Source organism: Emys orbicularis, chromosome 19 (assembly GCF_028017835.1).
Source record: "Emys orbicularis isolate rEmyOrb1 chromosome 19, rEmyOrb1.hap1, whole genome shotgun sequence".
Taxonomy (NCBI): domain Eukaryota; kingdom Metazoa; phylum Chordata; order Testudines; family Emydidae; genus Emys; species Emys orbicularis.
In genome coordinates this window covers 24,594,180-24,618,907 of record NC_088701.1, presented here as the reverse complement: position 1 = coordinate 24,618,907, position 24,728 = coordinate 24,594,180, and positions in this window count along the sequence as shown.

Genomic DNA, 24,728 nt, shown 5'->3' with positions numbered 1-24,728 from the left:
ACATGGTAAGTACTGTGTCTCGGTCCAGATTAAGAGCTTTGATTTACTGCATCAGCCTTGTCATTAAAGGGGTTTCATCAAGTGAAGGTGGAGGTTGAGGGCTTGGATCACTTACCTGTCAACTCCCAATTGCCCTTGCCTCAGTTGAGTTTGCTTTAGCTGTTTCACAATTCCATTGTAGGGGGCCAAATGGCAGCAGTAGAGTCATAGGCAATAGAGCCTTTCACCTCTAGGTTGCTGGTTTATATCCAGGTCAGAAGTTCCTGAACGTTACCACCAGGTGGGTGGTTGGCCTGTATAAAATTTCATGTGCCTCAGAGCTTTCCCAGTTGGGACATGTGATCTCATTTAAAAACAAAACACCAGCACAGGCAGCTCTTGCTCCCTCATCAGCTGAGAAGTCAAGGGCTTGAACCGGCCGCGAAGTCCAAGCTCCCCTCCAATCCTTAGAGTGTCCCTTTGGGGCAATGTGGAGGAAGTTTGCAGTGATGCTGCTTATGCCGTACGTGTTCTGCAGATCTATACACAGCACTTCGTCTCCATGGCTGTTAATCCAACACTTTCAGCAGCATAAGCTTCACAGTACGTCCACTTTTCTGAATAAGAGCTGCGCACCTTCCTGGTTTTCCCTTTGCTTGTATCAGTGGTGTGTGTGCGCGTGCGGGGTTGTGTGCGCGTGTGCGGGGGGAGTGGAGGGGGGGGCTCTCTTGCGTAAGAGAGCTAGAGCTACTTAGAAGAGAGATGAAATGGCCCAGGCTAAGTTTGAGAGCTAAAAAAACCTACTGTGGAAATGCTGGAAGGGCATCTTGTCTACCTCAGAAGCAGAATGGACACTGGCTCGCTTGGAGGATGACTCTTACGGGAAACTGATCTTTAGAGTTCAAGACCAAGCCAGTGAGTTATGAAATGTGGGATTCCTTTTTAAAACATACAGGGCTAAATTTAACATATAAGCCTCAAACCTGCAGTTGGACCCTTTACACCCACGTGGAGTCCCGCCATTGTCCATGAGGTTCTGTATGGGTGCTAGGTTCTGCCTGTGTAGATGGGATCAGGACCATAATTAGCACATTAGTATCTGAGCACGCCACATCTGTGTTGTTGAGCACCATAGAAACACTCATCCATATGCTCTTGCTGTTTCACCAGACTAGGCCGTGGGTTTCCAGCTTCATCTGCTTTTATGATCTGAAATGGTTATGTTCAAGTGAAGTGAAACATTATTTGGAGGAAAAAGGAAGTTTCCAAATGCAGAAGCTTTCATGAGGCCTTTGTCAAAAGGCAGACCATAAAGAACTGTCTTAAAATTGTTTAAGTGCTAAGTTAATTTGCCAGTTCATAAGTCCTGCTGTACAAATACGTTCTGAAGCCATTCCTCATGTTTGCTATAGAGGCATTAGTATCTTCATAATTGGCCTTGTTACCTTATTTATCAGACTTGCTGAATTCATTTGTCATTTTGTTTACATTCATTTTCTTTTATTCAAAGATCCTTAGCAGTGGGGCTGGCTATTAATGTAGAATAATTAGAGATGGATAATTGTAAACTCCTCTCTAGGGCAAGGCCTAGAGCACCTCCAATAATTAATAGCAGGATACTTGTGCAAAAATAATTGCACTATTGATACACTGGGAAGTCTTTAACTATTAAAAAAAAATCAAATAAAGCTTCTGGGTTTTTGCAGTTGATCAGGAGTGAATTGGTATGACAGGCAGAGGGCTCCATGACTTAACTGTTACTGTAATTGACTGATACTGAACTAATGCCAAAAAGGGTAGGGGTTAAAGGGCTTTGATTGCTGACAAATTGACATTCACTGCTTTGAGCAGATTGTGAATGCCCATGTGTTCGTTTATTTTGAAATGGCATTGATTCTTTTCACTTCAGGTGGTATTCACCTGGAGCTCAAAACAAAAGAATTCTGTCATTGTCATGTGTATCATCTCTTTTGTATAGAATCTGCTATCTCTCGGTTAGATTTCTCACCTTTTCTTTGTTCATACAACAATAGCTCAAATATGCTCTCATCTGAAGGTCTGCTCCCCAGTATTAATCACTGGAGTGACTTACTGCTACAGTAAATATTTTAAATACAGCGGCTATGGAAATGGACACAGTGTGCTGTTACCAACCTAATACATTGACGCAAGCAATATAAGCAAAAATCCTGTTTTGGCCTTACATTTTGAAACTGTCATAGGCAGCTGAGGGGTGCCTGACTAGACAGCTGTTTGATAGAAATTTCTTTTCGATTTGATGAGGTGACAGTCAACTCTTATCATTATTGTATTAATGAAGAAATATAGAATGGCATGTCTGGGTTTAACCCAGACTAATCCTTATAAGCGGGGATCCATCAAGCAGATCTTGCAAGCTCTATTGACTCAAGGCATATTCTGGTGAAGTCTTTGGCCCTGAGGAAGTTGGGGTATGTGGGCTCCTTTCACACCTTCAAGCCACTTCTCATCACAGATTTGCTCTTGGCTTGGAGTTCAGGGTGGGGCAACCAAGACCAATAGCAGTAATTCCATAAGCAGCTCTGTATGCATTGATGTGGCCCTTTGCCCCTTGTGCCTGTCACTTTACATGCATGTTTATTTTGGAAAATGTTTAATTGGGGGGAAAATGTCTGGAGAGACTGTGCATAGTCCTGCTGCACTAATTGACGTGCTTCTCAAGGCAGGGGAGCGAGCCAGAGCATTGGGAGAAACTAGGGCCAGATATCATGTCACTAATTAAGGTGGAATTCACTACTGCCATTCTGACAGTCTTGTGGTTCTTTATGGGCCCAGTCCAGCAGTCCCTACTCTGGCAAATCTCTCACTGACTTCAGTGAGATTTACACATGCATAAGCAATGCAGGATCAGTCTCTTAGTTTAAAAGGTTCTGATGTTTTCCCCCTCTGATGGCATGAAGATCGTTGATTTTTTCGTCTGCAGAAGAAAATTATAACAACCCTCAGCACTTAATTAGTGCATTACATTCTTAAAGCACTTTTCAAATGTTAACTAATGCTCAGGCACATCACTCTGTAAGATGTTATCCCCATTTCACAGATGTGGGGGAAACTGAGGCACAGAGCTACAGTGATGTGCTGCAGCAAGTCAGTACCAGAATTTGGGAGATCCTTTCTCCTATCCTTGTGCCCAGTCCACTATGCCACACTGCCTCTGGGAGTTGCCTCCCTGTTTGAGGTAGAACAACAACGTTATTCCTTTCAGAAACTCATTTTCCTAGTGTAACAGCCATTTTTGCAAAAATTAACATACTGGAGCGATGGTCCTGGATTTACGCGCTGCTCTGCATTTGCTGACAGCTGCTAGGTTGGCTATGCAGAAGCTTATTGTAACAGACGTCACAGTTCATACGTATTAAAGGCTTGTCCGCATGGGGCTGTTTGGGAAAGTTAAGGCAGATCAACTGAAGTTATGAAGTCACCTTTAGTAGGATTGGCCTTAGCTTTCCTGAGTGTGCCTGTGTAGACATGACCCCAGAAATGCTACTTGTGAATGCTGCATGGACCAAAATAAAGGGAGGGGTAAATTCATGTTTATACCACAGCCTGTGACTTGAAAAGGAACGGCTAGCCTGAGCCACAAACAGTCCTGTGAAATGAAAAGGGGCCTAACTGCTTTGTGGGTGTAGGGCTGACCCTTGGACCTCCCGTTGCTGAGGCAGAGCTGAGCCTTCGGCGGAGGCTGAATGCTTTTGTAGGACATTTAAAAAGTACACTGCAGCTGTGATGAACGTGCACCATAGGGGATGAGAGAACGACTGCGTCTTTCAGTTCTCCTTCCATCTGTGGAGACGAGTATCCACCAGAAGGCTCCAAGCCACTGAGTGAGCCTTGTTTGGCTTGATTTGGCCTTCGCCTTTATAGGAGCTTGCTATTCGCTTGGATTGCTTATGTCTCGTTGGCGTTAATCACCTCCCACTTGGTAGATACTGGAAAGGGAAAGGTCATCACGGATGTCATTTGCGAAATGTGCACTCTTGCAGGAAGGGTAAAAGAGGCAGTTCAGATAAGGGACGTTGAAAATTCTCTAAGAGAACAGGAAGCACATGTTCACTTGAGGGTAGAATGAACACAGCTGAATTTAGGTTGGCATGGTGGTAAAAAATTGGGGTCTAGTGGGGTATGTCCTGATGCCCATTATTCTGGATGGGGTCAAGTGAGATGCACTGTCAGAAGTGCAAGGGACACAAGAAAAACTGGTGTGATATCATAGTAATCTGTATGTCGGAAAGTCCTCTTCTGCTGGGAGGATAACTGGAAGCCTCTGGATCCACGTGATGACCCAGTGATATTGGATTTATTTCCATTAGTGGGTGACATGGATTTCTAAATACACATAAGCAAGGCAAATCCATTACATGACTTAATGGGGTTTTCCTCTAGTATTATCCCTGTCAGTTGCAATATTTTGCAGAGCTCTTTAATAAACATGCTTATTGTTAGCATTAGGAGACCTGTAGATCACACGTAGCACCTCATGCATCACTTGAGTGTCATTGTGAGCTAGGATATATTTGCCTCCTTGCTTAATTTAATGAGCTGCTGTCCTCCTCAGATCGCTGCAAACCTGGCAAAGCATATACAGCTCTTTGGCTCAGGGAGTGCAAATGCAGGAAAACCTTGTTGCCAAAATTAGCAACTCTTGCAGCCAGACACACTGTTGGCGGACTGTTTTCTTGCTATTTGAGATGATGCATTATGTAATCCGTTCCTAAGGATAGGACAAAAGAATCTTCTCCTTATGTATAAAGGAAATTATATTCACCAAGCCCTGATTTACTGTCAGAACCTTTGTCTGCTTCAGGTAGAGTTCTTACCCCCTCCTCACGTTAATAAGAAACTACATTATTGGGGATTGTCATGTAGACTTAGGTTATGCATGCATTAAAGGCTTGCAAATCTTTCATTGGCAGTCTTTTTGGGGAACAAGGAATTCTGCAAACAAAACAGATGTCTGAATCTATCAGAATTTTTGCCGCCTCATGTTTCAAAATAATTCTTCCGCTCTATCGCCCCTGATCTTTATTCTTTATTTTGGACTTCTCTCCCTTCCCCTTGCAGCATGTGCTTTTCCTTTAGGACTGATTTGATCCCATATTTCTGCAACGTCTCTTAGTGAGAGAGAACACAGAGTGCATATTAGTTTGCATGCAGTTAATATTCCTTGAATCGCCTGATAGTCCTTGTATCACATAAAAGTCTGAAAGTTAATGAACTAGTCCAAAATATTCCTTGTGAAAATTGCTGGAGGATTGGGTATGCAGGAGTAACGTTTAATGAACATAGATCCTGTTATTTTATGGCCATGGATTATAGTGTTTGTATATTTTTGGTTTGTGTGTTTGCCAGATTAGGAGCAAGGCAGAGTTTATCAAAGCTCTCAAATGCAAAAACAGAAAGCAAAAAAGAATTGCTCTAAAATTTGGACGATATTTTTAAATGCAAACTACTTTGTTTCAGGGGGAAAATAATCTTTGTTCTGCACAAAGGCTTTACTTTCTCACTCTCTGAAGTATACAAGAACATAGTCAAATTACCCTGAGTGCAGCTGACACTAACCACCTGTAGGTAAACAGCAAACAAATGAGGAAAGCCCTTATTATGGGCCCAGTGCTAAAAGGAATTACATGAGTGGGTGTAGATGGCCCTCAGTACCTCAGAGCCTGAGGCCTCTGGGAAGAATAATGTAATGGTTAGGGTTACCATATTTTAAGTGTCCAAAAAGAGGACACTCCACAGGGCCCCGGCCCCGCCCCAATTCCGCCCCCAGCCCCGCCCCTTCCCGGTCCCACCCCAACTCCACCCCCTCCCCTGCTTCCCGCGAACATTTGATTCGCGGGAAGCCTGAAGCAGGCAGGCAGCAGGTAAGCTGGGGATGGGGCGGGGGGGCACGAGGAGGCGCGGCCCAGACCAGCCCCCCCAGTCAAGCAGCTCCCTCCGGCGGCCGTCTGGCTCAGGCCAAGAGGCTCTGGCCTCGGCGTCTCCCTCTTGGCTCGGGCCCTGGGGCGCCGGCCCCCGGCCGAGCACCGCCGGCCCCAGCCCCACACCGCCCGGCCCTGCACCGCTGGGCCCCGGCCCCCAGCCGAGCACCGCCGGCCCCTCCCTCCCTATTTTCCTGGACATGTCCGGCTTTTTGGGATTCCCTCCCGGATGGGGATTTGAGGCCCAAAAAGCCGGACATGTCCGGGATAATCCAGACGTATGGTAACCCTAGTAATGGTGAGCACAGAACACTGGTTTGGAGGGGTCGGAAAGCATATGAAATGGAGTCTTGAGTGAGCTAAAATATCCACCCCTTCCTCCCTCTTTACCAGAGATAGACTTAGCTTTCCATTGCCTACCATTACAAGGATCACAACTAGATAGGCACAGAAAAGACCAGTTAGAAATCAATCTCCTCCAGCTGCCAGGGCAGGACAGAGTATCCTGCTAGAGGCAGTATGGGAGGTGTGCTCTGTGCACAAGATGTAAGCAGACAGAGTTCCTGCCCCAAGGAGCTTATACCCCAGATACGCAGACGACGTGAGATGCAATGGGACACACAGACGGCGCTCCCTTAGTATCCTTTTATGCCTATAGTGGTGACAACTTTTGCTGGTCTTTGCTTTTTGTATGCCTTATGGAAGAAGTAAGTCTCCCAGAGGATTATGAATGGAGAGTGGGATAAGGCGGATGTTCGACATGTAGGGTAGAATGGAGAAAGGCCAAAATTTTATGTCCAATGAGTTTTTAGTCTTCCAGGTGTGGAGGGGAAGGAGCAATAATTACAGACTGAACCCGATGCAACATGTCTGCTACTGAAAAAGGGCTCACACCCTGCGTTCAGGAAATGGTGCCCAAGCTGACCTGCAGACCCCTCATACAGACATTTGCTTTTCACACTGTTTTTATAGGTTTATAGCTGGACAGTACTGCATCATTTTAAGGAATAGCCAGTCAAACATTAACACTTGTTCAATTCTTTACACAGACAAGCAGGCTAATCTGCTAGTCTGCTCCTTAGTTTGTTCTTTTGTCAAATGAATCCTACCTGTCTCTGGCTTTATTACTAATGTAAGTATCCCTCTTGGCTGTTGTGGCATTGTTATTGATCACATATGAATTTTTTTATTGTCTCGTCTATATAAAATCACTTTATAGCTAGTGTCCCTTCCCCTTACTGAGAGGGAGGGAGTGGGGGAGCAGCATGTTCAGCTAGCATCAAATGGCAATTAAAACATCAACTGCATCCTATAAAACCCATATAAAATACAACCATCATGGTGCCTGTGTGTATCCAGGTCCTGCCAGCAGAAACTGCAGCTTGTAGCAGGATTATTCTGAAGGGAATGCTAAATAAAGTCATCTAACATCTGCCAAGCTTAGCTCACTTCTGCTGCTTTGTCAGAGAGCTTTGTAACTGTATATGATGTACTATAAATATGTACTTCTTCCCAGATCTCTGAATCCTGCTTATGTGCTTTATATTAATTTGTACTCATACACATTCTTATATAACAATATTGAAACAAAGAGCTAGATCTTGAGGTTTCATGTCAGTTAGGGATACATTTGATCCCTGTGTAAATGAACTGTCATGACTACACTGTGATGTGCTGTGGAATAAACAAAGCTTTTGCATCTTGGAAGCAAGAAATTAAAGTGTATTCAATAGTTAATTTTAAAGAATAGTGTATAATTGTGCTGCTGACATCTAGTGGTTACTTATAGTCCTAAATAAATTGTCAAGTGAACAGGAAGGTTTAAGCTGCGTTGTTAGTTGTTGAAGTTGTCTCTTCATTGGCTCTGAATAAAACCTCCCTGTTCATGACAAAGACACAAACATGGATGAGTCTTAAGCAAAAGTGCAGTTCTTCAGTCTGTCATTTAATGTAATTTGTATCGTGGACAAGAGGAGCTTGTTCAGATGGGTACACAAGGAAGATGCCTTTGACTGTCATTGGCATTGAAATTGCTTATTTATTTCTTTAAGCCCAGATGATGTGCTTGGCACTGTACAAAGCATAAAAAGACAGTCTGTGCCTGAGGAGCTTACAATTTAAGACTCTGGGTCTGTGTTTATAATGGTCCACATCACAGATCCTTCTACGACTGTAGAGTCCCAATGGGGCTTCCCAGGGGTGTAAGAATCTATCACATGGATCCAATGTAAGGACTGGGCACTATAAAACAATGACTTTTATTTGGAAGGCTGGTAATGCACAGGTGCATGTGTTGCTTTGGCGCTAATAAGGTTTGCAGCATATTCTACTTGTTCTAATTGATTAAATTTTCTACAGTAATTATTCTCCCACTGGTATTCCAGGTTTTTCAATATTTTCAGTGTTTAAATGTTTTTAAATCCATAATGTTTGCAGCTGGTGCTTTGTGAAAGATATCAAAGTAACAGTGCAGAAGGGTTTAAAAATCCTCCAAAGTGATTCAGCACAGGCAGCAATAGTCCAAGCTTCCTCGCCAGTGTATCTCCATCTTGAGATGGAGGCTCCTCTTCTAGGGCCACAAGGGGTGAGTTCAGTCTTGATGGCACCCTTAATAAAACAAGCTGTATAGGGACAGTTATTAGCTGGGAGTGTCTGGTGTGTACCACCTGGGAACTGAGAACTAGGCAAACCACCAGGCTCATTATACACAAGCCATTGAAAACACATCAGATGGTAAAAACTTTTGAAGGCTACCAGCCTGGGCTGGAGAGTAACAGACTTGGGTCACTGTCCCTGTTAAGTAGCATTCAGCTATGTTTTCAAAATGGTGAAATTCTCGTTTGGTGACAGTGCTGATATTAGTACACACAGTCCATTGTTGCAGCTATTTTGTTACTTGTTTTGAATTGTAAATTATCTAAACATTTTACATCAAGGATCTCCAAACAGTTTACAGACACAAATGTTAATTAAAGTAGCCTTGTGGCCCCTGAGATGCAGCGGAATGCTCTGACCCGCTTTTGCAAATTGGTAGACTTGAAGCATGTTAGGTACAGAAGTTGCACAGATTCATAGATTCTAGGACTGGAAGAGACCTTGAGAGGTCATCGAGTCCAATCCCCTGCCCTCATGGCAGGAACAAATACTGTCTAGACCATCCCTGATAGACATTTATCTAACCTAGGGTACGTCTACACTTACCGGAGGGTCCGGCGGCAGGCAATCGATGTTCTGGGATCGATTTTATCGCGTCTGGTTTAGACGCGATAAATCGATTCCGGAAGTGCTCGCCGTTGACGCCGGTACTCCAGCTCGGCGAGAGGAGTACGCGGCATCGACGGGGGAGCCTGCCTGCCGCGTCTGGACCCGCGGTAAGTTCGGACTAAGGTACTTCGAATTCAGCTACGTTATTAACGTAGCTGAATTTGTGTACCTTAGTCCGAAGTGGGGGCTTAGTGGGGACCAGGCCCTACTATTAAATATCTCCAGAGATGGAGATTCCACAACCTCCCTAGGCAGTTTATTCCAGTGTTTAACCACCCTGACAGTTAGGAACTTTTTCCTAATGTCCAACCTAAACCTCCCTTGCTGCAGTTTAAGCCCATTGCTTCTTGTTCTATCCTTAGAGGCTAAGGTGAACAAGTTTTCTCCCTCCTCCTTATGACACCCTTTTAGATACCTGAAAACTGCTATCATGTCCTCTCTCAGTCTTCTCTTTTCCAAACTAAACAAACCCAGTCCTTTCAGCCTTCCTTCATAGGTCATGTTCTCAAGACCTTTAATCATTCTTGCCCAGCTCTTGGCTCCTAGTCCTGTACCTTTACCCCAAATCCATACTCCTCCCTTCCCAGTCTGCTTATTGATTATTGATGCTCTTAGCTTCTACGCCCAGCAAGTGGTTAAGTGAAAATAAGACTTGCCCTTTCATTTGAGATGCTCAGGATGCACCATGCACTTATTTAAGCCTCCTGCCCCTCCTCTTATTTGGGAATGTGAGTGTCCACGCAAGGAGTTATACTGGTATGACTATAGCAATATAGTTCTGCCGATAAACTTTCCTGTATAGACAAGCTCTAGGTTCATACCACATCCTTAACCATGGTTTTGAAGTGCCGGTGAGGGGATACACAAATATACTGTCACTAAGGTGCTGGTCTGCAATATGGTAGGTAATAAGTGTCTTGGCTGCCTCGTCAGTTTCATCATTGCCATTAACTAGTTTGTGAAATTGGACAAGTCACTTACCCTCTCTCGGTCTCATTTTCCCCAGATGTACATTGAAAACTTGTCTACCTCATGGTATGAGGAGTGGGGGGGTGTTGAAGCTTTTTTGTTTGTAAATTGCTTCAGAATCCTAAGATGAAAGGCATTACTGAAGTATGATCTGTTATGGTACTCATTTGGGAACTATTGTTTTATTTCTGGTAACGTAAATTTCTGGATGGAGGCTATACCTGAGTCCTTATTTTAACTTATATAAAACTTATTTTATACTGTTTAGTAACAAAAATTAAAGTTGTGGATGAGTGACCCCAACATTTTTGCCACTCCTTAACTTTGATACTTTCCAAAACTTTCATATCCAAATTCTGCAGACACTGACTGAAGTACCATGTTACAAATAAATGTTATCTTTTGGGATTTCCAGCTAATTTTGGAATCATGTTATTTACTTACTAAAGCAGTTTGATCTATTCTTGTAAATCCTCCTCTGTTCATGCAACATTGATCTGATACCCTCTCTGACTATTAATTAGTAGCTAAAACGACAGAAGAAGACTGTAATTACAGCACCGCATTCATAGACTGTTCAGTCTTGAGTAATTATGTTGGCACGTTCATGAGCAATATATATGCTTGACGTGCAAATTATATACCCTGATTGTAGTTCTGGGCAAAAGGGGTCAAATAAGGAACTGCTATTGAAATGTACTGTCTTGCACTTGCATATGATCCTTTATAATCCCCGTTGTACACATGGGGGAACCAAGGCACACAGAGGTGAGGTGACTTGCCCGTGATTTCACGGTGGGTCAATGGTAGGAGAAGGACTAAAACCCAGAATTCCTGATTCCCTGGGTGAAATCCTAGCCTCATTAAAATCAATGGCAAAGCTCCCATAGACTTCAGTGGAACCAGAATTTCTCCCCCAGTTTCATTCTGTAAACACTGAACTATATTTTCAAGTCCTTCATGTTAATTCAAACCGTTTTGCTCTTTTTTAGTTCTACAAGACCAGCTGTCTTTGTAAAAGAATCAATTTCCTTCCTGTTTACTGTATGTGACCTATCAATAAAAATAGCTTATTTCGATCGCTTGTTCTTCACTCAGACTGCGTTCAGCTATTTTTAAAGAGGTTTTCCCCCCCCCCAAAGGAAGGATGCAGTGCTGTGTTTAAAGCTCTTTCGTGACACATTTGCTTGCAGTGGAAAGTTTTTCTCTTGTAAAATTGCAGGACTTATGCTGGAGAATTTCATGAATTATAGATAACATGCTGTAATTAGGACTTTTATTTAGCTAGTTTCTTCACTAATAACTGAAACCATTTTCTTTAAGTGTTATGAAAATTATGATAATAAAATGGTTGCAATAGATCAGGCTGTCTTGTATATAATTCTCTTCCAAAATTCATTCTTTAGATATCGGTCTTGGTGGAGAACTGTGTTTTTTTGTTTGTTTGTCGTCCCCCGTCCCCCCCCCCCCCCCCCCCCAAGAAGCAGGTTTAAATCTCAAGGGAGAGATGTATAATTTTTAAAAAGCACAAGGATATAGTACTGCTGGAACCAGGCTAAACTGCTCTTTACAGATCGTGCTACACCAGTGTAACTCATGGCCTATACTAGGGGTTTGCACCAGTGGCTAAATCCTAGTTTAGACAAGACCTTAAACATGCTTATTGAACAGCTCAGCAGGCAATCTTTAATTTCAGGAGCACACTGTGCTGAACCTGTTTGTTCCCTGGGGATAATTTAGCAGGTAACAATGGATTTTTAATGTTGTCCAAAAGCAGGTGGCTTTGGTTTTTTTTTTTTTTTTTTTTAAAGCTCTGAACGAATTGTGGATTTGTTTTCCAGGGGTTGATCCAGCATTACAAAAGGAACCCAGAAATCAGACACCTGCTCCAGCAGCAACTTCAGCACCATCCTCATCCAAGTATCACCGAGCTCGATCTGGAGGAGCCAGAGATGAACGCTATCGGTCTGGTAAGGATATAACAATCACGCATCAAAGACCTTTGTCAGTGGGAGAATACAGGTCACCTGATCTGAGCGGTTCAGCCAGTTAGTGGTCTGATTGCTGAAAGTCCTGTCTTGCTTATAGTGTGTCTAGAAACCAGGGGTGCTCAGGGGCCTACGGTTCCTAATGAAAATCAAGGAACAAAGGATGCTGATCAGGGAGAGTAAATGACTCTTTACCTCATGGGTTCCTGGGTTGAGTTTAGCTGGTTAGCGGAAGAGAACTTCACTTGGCGCTAATCCATTTTAGTGAGTGACAAGAGGCAGATAGGCACACTATAGAAAGACTAAATTAACTGAAATGTCCAGTGCCGCCTCCTGAAGGGAGCTCTTGAGAGTAGCCAGTTCCTCTTCTCCAGCTAGAGGGGGTTCCAGCTCCCCAGCAGGTTCGCTGATTGATCACCAATGACTGGATAATGCCAGAGTTTAGTTTATCTGTAGTGAGGAGTGGGCCCAGGACTGAGCTCCCTTAGGGTATGTCTCCACTGCAATTAGACATCAGCGGTTGGCCCGTGCCAGCTGACTCGGGCTCATGGGGCTTTGGCTAGGGGTCTGTTTAATTGCAGGATAGATGTTCAGGCTTGGGCTGTAGCCCAAACTCTGGGACTCTCCCACCTCGCAGGGCTCTAGAGCCCGGGCTCCTCCCCAAGTCCACACTTTAATAAAACAGCCCTACGAGCCCGAGTCCGTTGGCAAGGCCAGCTGCGGGATTTTAATTGCAGTGTAGAGATAGCCATAGAGCCCCTCAGAAGGGTGGCTGAGTGCTTGGAATTAGCATTGAAATCATTGGCAAAGTAGTGTTGGGATCACAGGTGCCAACTCCATGGGTGCTCCAGCCCTGGTGCACCCATGGAAAAAATTAGTGGGTGCTTAGCACTCACTGGCAGCCAGCTCCCCACTCCCCTCCTGCGCCTCCCGCCCGCCGCAATTAGCTGTTTCCGGCGTGCAGGAGGCTCCGGGAGTAAGGAGGAGAAGCGGGGACAGGGCACGCTCAAGGGAGGGGGTGGGGCAGGGGTGGGGACTTGGGAGAAGGGGGCAGGTGGGGGCGGAGCGGGGGAATGAGTGTGCACACACACACACACACCCTGGGCCCGGAGGAAGCTGTTGCGTATGGTTGGGATTAATTTAGCTGTAGCCACCTACCAGCCTAGGACAAAATTTGCGGTAAGCAGTGCAGAGCTACCAAAGCCCAGTTCAGATCAGTGACGTTTAGTTACCTGCTGCTCCCTAGACAAGCTGCATTCCACACTCCTGGAATCACAGACTGACAGACACATCTGCCCTGGAGGCTAAGAACTGTTCTCCTTTGTGCTCACATGTTCCGAGCGCCTCAGTCTGACTCCTGTCCTGCTGATTTCCTCTGCTGCTCAGGAGGAAGACGACTGGGGATGGGGTGTGTGTAGAAGCAGGAGGCAAGTTCCCACTCAGTCTGAAGCTGGACTTGTTGGTCAGGAAAAATGCACACCCTTGAGCACCTAGCTATGCCCACCTAACCCCCAGTGTAGACGCAGCTAGGTCAATGGAACAATGCTTCTGTAGACCTAGCTACCATCGCCAGGGGAGGTAAGAGTTCCTACACAACAGAAAAACCCCTTCCCTTGCTGTAGTCTGTGCTACAGCTCTGTAGTTATGCCTCTGTGGCACTCATCATGTAGACATGGCCTAATTCACTTCACCATCTGTGTGAAGGGAACATATTTATCTCACAGGGGGATTGTGAAACTTAATTCACTTTTGTAAACTGCTTTGAGCTTCTTGGATGGAAGGCCCTATAAAAGTGAAAAAGTAGCAGCAGCAGCAGTATTTTTTGTGTGGTATTGTGCTGTGATTTATTTAGGTTTCTTAAGGGCTGGTGCCAACAGCTAAATCCACTGATTCAATTGACTGTGTCCCCCACTGTAGGCTTTCCTCTCCCATAATACAGTTCTGATTACCAATCCAGTGATGTATGCCAAGAGAGCTGGCACTGGAGTCCCAAGGTCACTTTGGAACCATTCATGTCTCCAGGATTCCAAAATTCTTTTCCCTGCTACTTTTCTGAAATTATTCCCATGAAAGTACCCCAAAAAGAGTGAAGAATCTCTGACCTCCATCAGAGGATGGGTGAAAACAGTATTTCTCTGGCTTTTGTTTTGAATTTAGATTGATTTGTAGAAAAATAAATGCAAATAAACATTTGACTTATTTTAAAAAATAAGTGCAGCTCTGACAGCTTCTTCTGACCGACATGTCTCTAATTTTCCCTTTTATTTTCCTCTGAGGGCAACAAATTCTACAAGGTTTTATTTCTTCTTACTGTGCTGTGGTAAAATATTTGATTCCTAAACTTATGTTTGGTTCGTGGCATTGGGGTGTGGACTGTTCCCTTGAATCCATAGGCTGGTTCCCTGGTCTTGCCATTGAATGACTTTCTGTGTTAAAACTTCGGGCAGGCCGCTACTGAATGCGCAAAGCAGGGCAGGCTTGTTCAGTTAAAGGATCCATTGTATTCTAATGTAAAGTCTAAATGTGTCCGATCTTTTAAAATACTTCGAAGCTGATGAGTTCTATGGAGCATTGGCACCGGTGCGTTTTTATGATTTAACAAGACGTTATGGTATTGCTTGGTGGCCAGCCAGTTTGGTAACCGACTGTGCTAGGTGCTGTACAAAGATGATCTAGAAAAAGACAGCCCTCTGCACCAAAGCTCGTAGTCTGAAAGACAAGATGTAACCGTTGGTGAAGACAGGCAAGCAGGTTGGGATGGAAGGTTGGGGGGAAAAGGGTTACAGAAATGCAATTTGCTACAAAATAGTTGCTAGAGAGACAAAGGGGTCTAATGGTTAGTGTAGGATACTTGGAACCAAAGTTCCTGGCTCTTCCACCTGTTTGTTCTGGATTGGCAAATCACTTAACCACTGTTTTATCTTCCGCATCAGTAAAATTGAAATGTCATAGGCGGGGTGGCAGAGCTTAATTCACTGTTTATGAAGGTGCTGTGAGGTCTTGGCTAGAAGGTGCGAGGGCAGGGTAGTATGGTGGCTATAATATATGTGAATAACTCCTTTTTAAACTACATAATATATAAAAAATATTCCTACTATGTTTTTAGTTTTGCAAAACTAAGGGTGGTAATTTCCATTTTGCAGATATCCACACAGAGGCAGTTCAAGCAGCACTGGCAAAGCATAAAGAACAGAAGATGGCCCTGCCCATGCCAACTAAAAGACGTTCCACATTTGTACAATCGCCAGCGGATGCCTGCACGCCCCCAGGTTAAGAACACTCTTGCCGGTTGTGGTTCTGAGAGGGGTTGATAAATCTCCTAACAGTTTCCAAGCCAGGAGGCTGAAGTTATGCAAAGATTGTTAAATACCCTGTTGCACTTCTATCTGGTATATAATTTCTAAGGCTCCCTTGTCACATCTTAGTGGCTGGTGATTTGCATGTTCAGGGAATGTGTGTTGAGTAACCCTCCCTTGCAAAGCTGATATCTCAGCTGTGCTTTACAATAGGGAGAAATAATTCATCCTCTGAGGCCTTTTAAAGCTCCAGTTGTGAAAGCTGAGGCACTTTCTTGGACTGAGAATTCCGCTTTTACTTCCCGGATCCCTATTTCAGTCTCTTGATCCATAAAAAGTTAAAACAACATTGTGGGCTTGTGTTTTCCTAAGGTTAACACACAGCATTCAAAAGCAGCCACCAGTTTTCCAAAGCTTAGTAATTTACAACGATGCACCTTTCTGAGGCATGGACTCGGAGATTTCTGTGATCCCAGAATACTCAGGGCCTCTTCACTACCTGCCTACTCATGTGAAGTGGCTATCCTGGGCCTCAGCTATAAAGCTACTCACATAATTCGTTGCAGGTCTTGGTAGGTTTTCATCAAATATTAATGAATAAACTCTTTTCCATTTTTCAAGCAGCTTTGTGCACAAGGTTATGGGTTGTAAATACAGTTGCACAACCTCAGACCATTTGTGCTGATGGCAACAATACCATAACCCCTGGGTGCTACAGTTTCACACATTGCTGTATAATCTCCGCTCATTCCAGTTTTTATATTTACACCAGTGCAATAAACCTGTTAGTATTAAAAAAAACAAAAAAACAAAAAAAACAACCCTCTTTGAGACTGCAATTTATATCCTCATGTAGGAATTATCCCGAGTTTATTATTGACTTGGTACATTCCAACTGTGTGTTCATCACTATACAGAACGTAGAATAAGAAACTGGTGTTGCACCAGGTGGCCTACAATTGAATGGATGCTGAGGGCCTGATCTAACTGGGAGAATCCTTTCATTGACTTCTGCCCTTTGGATCTGTCCTTAATACTAATCATTATTTTCACTCTGCGAAGTCAGTGGGACAACCCAAAGTAATAAACACAAGCCTGCTGCCTCTTTGCAGCATCAGATTTTAAAGGAAGGATCCTATATAACCTTCAAGAGGCTCTTGTATAAAATGAGCCCATTGGCCCTGGGTAAAAGTCTGTAACTCCAAAATAATCTTACACTTGATGCCCTGTTGTGAATATAATTTCAACTCCTTTACAAAGTGGGTGTTCAGAGCCTTGGTGTGAGAGTAGGTTTGGGGAGTGGATGCATCTTTTTCCAAAGGTGGTGTCATTTTGTACATGCTCCCTTTCTCGGTTTGCTTTTTTTAGTGCTGTGTGGCTTGCTCTTTTCTGAGATATCTCATCTGAAGGAGCTTCCTGTTGTCAGTCTCTGGATAGGAATTACCCTTCATTAAACCTGCCACGCTCCTGCCGCTATGCCTGTAAAATTCACAATCTTTAAACCCTCAAAAACCTAACCAGGGTCTGGCAGCTGGGAGCAGTTAACGAACCGTACTTTGTTGGGTTTTTTTGTTATATTTTTGGACAAATGCACAAATTGTACTTTGTGCGGCAGGGGAATTTAAAGTGTTTAGCTTGGTCGAAGGCTCCTAAGCTCTTTGTCAGTATATGTGACCTAATTATGTGGATATTCAGATTCTTTCAGACAACTTGAATTACTGCCATCTCGTTTCTCTTTATGGCCTGAAATTATTCACTAATGTCATGAGGTTATTATCTCAGCTTCCCCTTTGCAGGGGTTCTTTGTGCATAGATATTACTCATTCATGTGGATCAACGCATTGACAAAAACAGCAGTATGCACAGCAAGGATTAAAATCCAGCGGGCTTTCCTCTCTGCATTGAACCTTGCTGCATCTGTGCATATGCAGCAAGTGCTATACTACACTCCTGCACCAGGCATGGACAAAAGGAGTGGAATGACCTGGGGAAAAGGAGTGATAAATTATCAAGCACCATCTAACTCCAGCTGGTCTGGTGGCAATGCTTGGTGCTCAATGGCAGGGATCTGTATTTGTAGGCCAGAGCTCAGGAGCTGACTCACAGGCCTTGATGGTAGCTGGGTGTGAAGCAGAAGCAGCGTGTTCACAGCCCCTGGAAGGAAGGGGGATGTTTCTCTGTACAGTCAGTGACCTCCCCTGACTGAACTACTCTGGGGTTTAGCTCTTCTGAAAGATGCCATGTTGCAGGCCAGTGGAGAGAATGAAAAGGAAAGAGTCTAAGGAGCTCAATGTCCCCCTCCCATTTCTCTCTGGAGAGGGAGGAATAGAAGAAACAGTGTACTCACTCAAACAAATTGACAGATTTTTGATAGGCTGTATGAAATTAGTAGGATCTCAGTCCAGTTTCTGGTAGGCGCAGGTATCCATATTGTCAAAAGCTACCACTGCTATCTTTAACGCCCCCTGCAGTCAAAGCAGAGGTATCAAGGACTGAGGATGGATCTCCTCCTCTCTTGCCCCTAGAGTGGGGTTTAGACACAGGTGTCATCAGCTTGTGGGTGAAGCGTCTCAGCTGCTGCCCATGCTGAACCTGGGGTATGACCAGCTAGAAGAAAGTAGTCTGCAGGGCTCCATCACCTTTCATCATCAGCAAGTTAATAGACTTCAGTCTTCTCTGCTAGTTCAGATGCTTGTGTAAGAGTTCCTCCTCCCAACAAGCAGATGGAGACAATGCAGTCTTATACTATTTGTTTAAGGGTTTAGCACCATGAAAATTTAGGTGAATACTTCCGTTACATAGACACTAGACCAACAACCTTATTTAGCAAGCCACCAATTTTAATAACCATTACATCTACTAGAACCTTTCAAAAAACTGCAGAAGTGAACATGAAGACAATGCTGATGTGCACAGGAAGGAAGGCAGTCTGAGCTGGTGTAGAGGGTCTCAAACAATATTAAGAGGGAATATTTTTCCATGTAGCTTTTTATATAGCATCAGCAGTGACTTAGATTTCTGACAACACATTTTCCATACAGTACTAGGGAAGCAAATCTCTTGTGTAGAAAACGACAAGATTCTAAGTGCTCACCATTAAGAGACTTAACACGGAGACTGATAAACCAGATATGTTCTCTAAGTTTACAGAAGTCACTGGGCTGTCACAGAACTCATGGCATTCAGCACCTAAGCACCTGCTTGGAGTTTTTGCAAGAAAGTCTCTCCCATGCACTTGTTTTGGACAGTGCTGTGTTTGATTTTGAGTTTAGATGTGTTCTTTTTAGCGGAACAGGTTACATACTCTTGTAAAAGAGGCATATAAAGTTAACTTTGCCAATGCCTCAAATTATTTAAGAATAATTTTCATATCACGTGAGACTTTTGCACGGTGAAAACAAACAGGAAGTGTTTTGTTTTTGCAGTAATTCTGTTCTGTTAAACACCAGTCTTTGCTGTAAGGGCTGGCTGGAAGAAATCTATTGAATCACATGGCTGTAAAATGTGTATCGGACACTGGCGCAAATGTCAAATACCAAATCCAGTAATGATAATGCGAAGCATTCTGGGCTTTAAATGCTTCCTGCTTGATTTTTACATTCAGAGGTTGCTTCTAAAGCTCCTGGAGGATAGTGAATTCCCCAGAATCAAATGAACTTAACATGAAGCTTGTATGAACACTTGTGTATTTGGCAAATGTTGGGATTTTGCATGAGATTGTATCGTCTCTTGTACCAATGGACCATCACTGTTTGCTTTAGATCAGGCCCTGCCAAATGCTTCCCTGCACATCACTGATCGATGGCTGACAGGTTGCTTATAGCTCCCGCATATTGCACTGTCAGGGCACATAGGCATATTTACATGCACAGGGCATATTTAAAACATTCTTCCTGATCTGGGGAAATTCTGTCTGGAGCTGGTGAAGCAGCAAAACACTCCCTACACTGTAAAATATATACTAATGCATATCGGATGTATTTTGTGGCATAGTGACCTTTGTATTGTATTCAGTGCAAACTCTACGCTTGTTGAAATACCTACTTAGCAGTGTCTAGTAGTATCACGAACAAAGGAAGACACTGAATTCCTCACTGATGACAGGTCTCCTAAGAACCAATTTTAACTCATTAAAAACTTTTTTAAAGCCTGGCAAATTGGGTAATTGAATTGAAACAATATACCTAATTGCATAATTGATCCCATGAAGAAAACTAATGAAACAAATTGGCTACAAACCCAATAACCCAAAACCAGTTTTGCTGCCTTTTTCAAATCAAGTTATTTTAATTTCAGACATATGCATATTAAGTTAAAATAAATTAAAATGGCTTCATGGAATCTATTTACAGCTGCAAGGGAGGCTGTTCAACGTAGAATCTTGAGCTATGTATTTCTTTTGAGAGAACATATTCCTTCGGCAGGCCCAAAGGCCTCCACTGTTGAATGAGTTATATTTTAGGTTCATTACACTGAATGTATTATCTTTGGCAGGTGAACTTCCAATTGCAGCTCTTCCTGTGGATAGCAAGATGCACCTGCTATCTGGCAGGACACAGACTAGCTGCTCCTTTGGATTGCTATAGTTATACATTTGATGTTTATATACTCCGTTTTATTCTGAGATTGAATTTTAACCTTTAAATGATTTGTTCTTATATCAGGTATCTGTTCAGAGTTACACTCTGTAACTGTTGGCACTTTTGCCAGCGCTCACTGCATGGGCCCAAAAGTGAACCATGTTCCCTATTCGGGGTATGATCCAAAGCCCAATGAGAGAGAGCCTTTCCTTTGACATCAAGGAGCTTTGGATCGAGATCTCAATTACGTATCCTATACAATCCCATGTTGAGATTTTGACTTGTTGCCTCACCTTGTCCCTGTTCTTGTCTCTTTGAATTTGACGTTGACTTCCTGATTTTGTGGTGATCTTTAAATTGGCAGGCAGTATGTAATATAAAGCCAACAGGTGTCCACTTGCTCCTTGGTATAAGAGTGGGGATTTGGCACTAACCACAGCAAATGGATTCATGGTCTGCTGATAGGTACCCTAAAGCCCTTAATAATCTGGCCCTATTTACCCTACACCTCTTTAAGGCCGGGGAGGTGGACTGGTTTATCACTTGTGGTCTTGAGATTCCATCTGGACTGGGAGGGCAGCAGGATCTTTTTGACTGAGGGACTCAATCTGTGGAATCCCCTTCCCTCTGTATCTGTGAAGTTCACAACAGTTCTTTCTGTTAGACCCACTCCAACTTGGCTATTTTTGACCTCTCTTTTGTTAGTCATTCCTGTTTTTTTCCCCATCCCATTGGTTTACTGGCTGTTCCCCTTGTCTGCATGGCTTCCTGCTTTATTTTAATTGTCCTGACTTTTGTACAAGACCATGGGCCCATTGTGAGTCCTGGGTGCTGTATGAATACATTAGAACTTGCTATTGATTTGCTGCATTTGCCTCTTAACTGCAGCCCCTTTCTCTGGTTGGGTGCTGTTTCTTGCCTTGGCAAGTAGGTGGGCTATGGTAAAAGTCTTACTCCTGACTTGAGAGACTACTAAAGAGCAGGATTATTTCAGAACACTAAAATATTTAAAGCCAAAGTATATTTATATGTAGCACCATGCACTTTTATGGCACTAAATAAATAATGCGAGATCTCTTATGATATCTATATTCTTAGTTCATGGGATCATAATAGAGGAAATACGGTCTCCTTGCACATGCAGGATGCAGACCCCTGTTGTATGATTTTTTTCGAGGTACTGTTCAAATATGTACAACAACAAAGAGAATGCTATTCACATATGAATAGCTTTATTTGCGGGGGAGCATAAAGTTGCTGCTGTCTGCATGTATCCCTGCAAAATAGTTATTGCATTATAGACATTTGTCCATGTCTTCAAACAAACTTGCTCCTTCAAAAGGCTCGGCAATGACACAGGCTGATCCTCTGACACTTAGGTTTCCATTTCAGAATGACTGCTGCTGAGCAACACAGCAGATGGCTCAATAGAGAGTTTGAGGGAATGCACTAATGGGTCTCCCTATGACAGGTATAACTGTCTGACTAGTGTTAGATTATCTTTGTAAGTTTTTCTTTACAGGAGTAAATTGGTTCAAACTGGGGATGTTTGCTTCTTCAACAGATTTTATCTCCATTTTGGCCTATGTAACCTTGTTGACGCCAAGTCTCTAAAGAGCATCCTCCATGTTAGGAATGTGAACCCTTTGTCAATAGTAGGTCAGTTGCCAAGGAGCATGCTAAGTGCAATGTGCTTTCCAAAGAGGCTAGATTCTCTTGTTTTGATTCCACACAGACACATCTTCTGCATCCGAGGATGAGGGATCGCTAAGGCGCCAGGCTGCTCTTTCTGCTGCATTGCATCAGAGCTTACAGAATGCTGAGTCCTGGATCAACCGATCTATTCAGGGGTCATCCACATCTTCATCAGCATCTTCTACACTATCCCATGGAGAAGGCAAAGGGACCAGTGGGACACTAGCTGATGTATTTGCCAATACTCGAATAGGTAGGAACTGGGTATGAACAGCAAAACTAAAACTGCTTCAAGTTTAGATTCTGTTTTCACAAAGTTAGAATCCCCCATTGTCTAAGGAAAATTTGGCGTAAGGCATCATTCTCTCTCCATGGAACCCACTGGGCTTCAGTAGACTCACCAACACTGAGCTCGGCCCAAGAGTTTGGAAAAGTGCAGTTGGTCAGAGGGAAATAGGAGCCTGCTGGTGTAGAAAAGATCCCAGAGATGCACTTACAATGTTGACATGCTCAGCTGCAGAGCTTTCTTTCTGCACATAGGTGTTGCTAATGCTTGCGACTACCTGAAGCTGCTTGCATAAACAATGCTGCCAAATGTAGGGAGTGACTTTGGCCTTCATGTTCTGTGGCATGTCACAGCTGTATCTTTTCCTAAAACAAGTCCGGGTGTTGGAATACTTGCTTTTTAAAAATTCTACATGCAGTATTAGACCCTAATAATCTGTTATCTTAGTATTTATTGTTTAAAAAACAAAACCCCAATGCACACAGCTATTCATGAGAGAATTACATCATCACAAATTAAAGATCTGACACAGATTTGAAGCCTTGACTATTTTCCAAGCTAGCTGTCGATGTTGCTGAGAAGGGGTGGGGGGGAATTACAGATCTGGATACCCCAGGCTCAGTTTTTTGATGCTCCGAGGTGCTCCCTGCTGCTGATGCTGCTGTATGAAATTTCAGGGTTTGTTTTGCTCCATTGCTCATCTTTCCCTTTTATATGCTCTTAAGGTTATTACTGCAACCCAGGGGGATAGCTGTATCTGTGTGCTCTGTGCTTTGGCTTAATTGGTTTGGAGCAAGCAATGCATAGAAGAGTTGATGATTTTACCAGCTTCACTTTACTCTGTTCCTTTGACATTTATATTGCTGATGTTTTTGTTTCTCTTTACTGGGATGCAAGTGGTTTTCTGAAATGGAAAACTGCACATAAAATGTAGTCAGTATAATTAATGCTTTATTGAAGCACAGTGGCACTTTAAAAACTGGGGAATGCAAAAAAACCCTACAATTGTGGAATCAGCTTTCTGATAATGAATGAGGGCTGCTCGCTGTTCAGCACCTGTGTAGTTCCTGTCAAATTAATACCTAATTTTCATAGCACTTGTTTTCAAATGATGCCCAACAAAATCTTGTGCACGGGTTAGTTTAAAATAAATAAAAGCAATCTTTTCATCATAACTATTTGCATTGGCAACATGAAATAGATATGTTTCAGAGTAGCAGCCGTGTTAGACTGTATCTGCAAAAAGAACAGGAGTACTTGTGGCACCTTAGAGACTAACAAATTTATTTGAGCATAAGCTTTCGTGGGCTACAGCCCACTTCTTCGGATGCATAGAAAGGAACACACACAGAGAAGATATTTCGAGTGACACCATCATAGGACCTAATCACATCAGCCACGCCATCAGGGGCTCGTTCACCTGCACATCTACCAACGTCATATATGCCATCATGTGCCAGCAATGCCCCTCTGCCATATACATTGGCCAAACCGGACAGTCTCTATGCAAAAGAATAAATGGACACGAATCTGACATCAGGAATCATAACATTCAAAAACCAGTGGGAGAACACTTCAACCTCTCTAACCACTCAGTGACAGACTTGAAGGTGGCAATTTTGCAGCAAAAAAACTTCAGAAACAGACTCCAAAGAGAGACTGCTGAACTTGAATTAATATGCAAATTAGATACAATTAACTTGGGTTTAAACAGAGACTGGGAATGGTTGGGTCATTACACTAATTGAATCTATTTCCCCATTTTAAGTTCTCCTCACACCTTCTATGGGTCATCTCGATTATCACTTCAAAAGTTTTTTTTCTCCTGCTGATGATAGCTCATCTCAATTGATTGGCCTCTTGCAGTTGGCATGACTACTTCCACCTTTTCATGTTCTCTGTATGTATAAATATCTTCTTTCTGTGTGTTCCATTCTATGCGTCCGAAGAAGTGGGCTGTAGCCCACGAAAGCTTATGCTCAAATAAATTTGTTAGTCTCTAAGGTGCCACAAGTACTCCTGTTTTTTGTGTGAAATAGATATGTTCATCAGATGTCAAAATCTAAAATTGTATGCATTAGAACTCTTGGATAAACAGTTTTATATAGAATCATAGAATATCAGGGTTGGAAGGGACCTCAGGAGGTATCTAGTCCAACCCCCTGCTCAAAGCAGGACCAATCCCCTGACAGATTTTTGCCCCAGATCCCTAAATGGCCTCCTTAAGGATTGAACTCACAACCCTGGGTTTAGCAGGCCAATGCTCAAACCACTGAGCTATAGAGAGGAGTAAAAAAGTTCCTGCCTGGTCACCGTTGCACAAAGCGGTACAGAACCAAGGTGCTTGTTCCCACTGAGCTTAGGAGAGCCACAGAGCAGGTACATTCCCCACCGGCATAGTTCCCAAGATGCATAGGAGTGATGTTCCTCTCCTGTACACCTCCTTCCTTGCATGCCATAGGAGATGCACAGGTGTGGAGCTCCTGTCCTGCTGTCCTTAGGAAGTGGGTGACAGGTTCCCCTCCTCTGCACTAAGATCTATAGGAAATGTGGGGGATCCCAGTGCCCCCCAGATCTGCTAGTACTAGAGAAAATGTCATGCACCAGCTGCATGGGAACTGCTGCTGTGTGCCTGGTGCTGTAGTAAGCTTTGTGCTCCTGTGCCAATCCAGTGTAAACCTGCAGGGCTCGTCATTTTTCTTTTAAGAAAA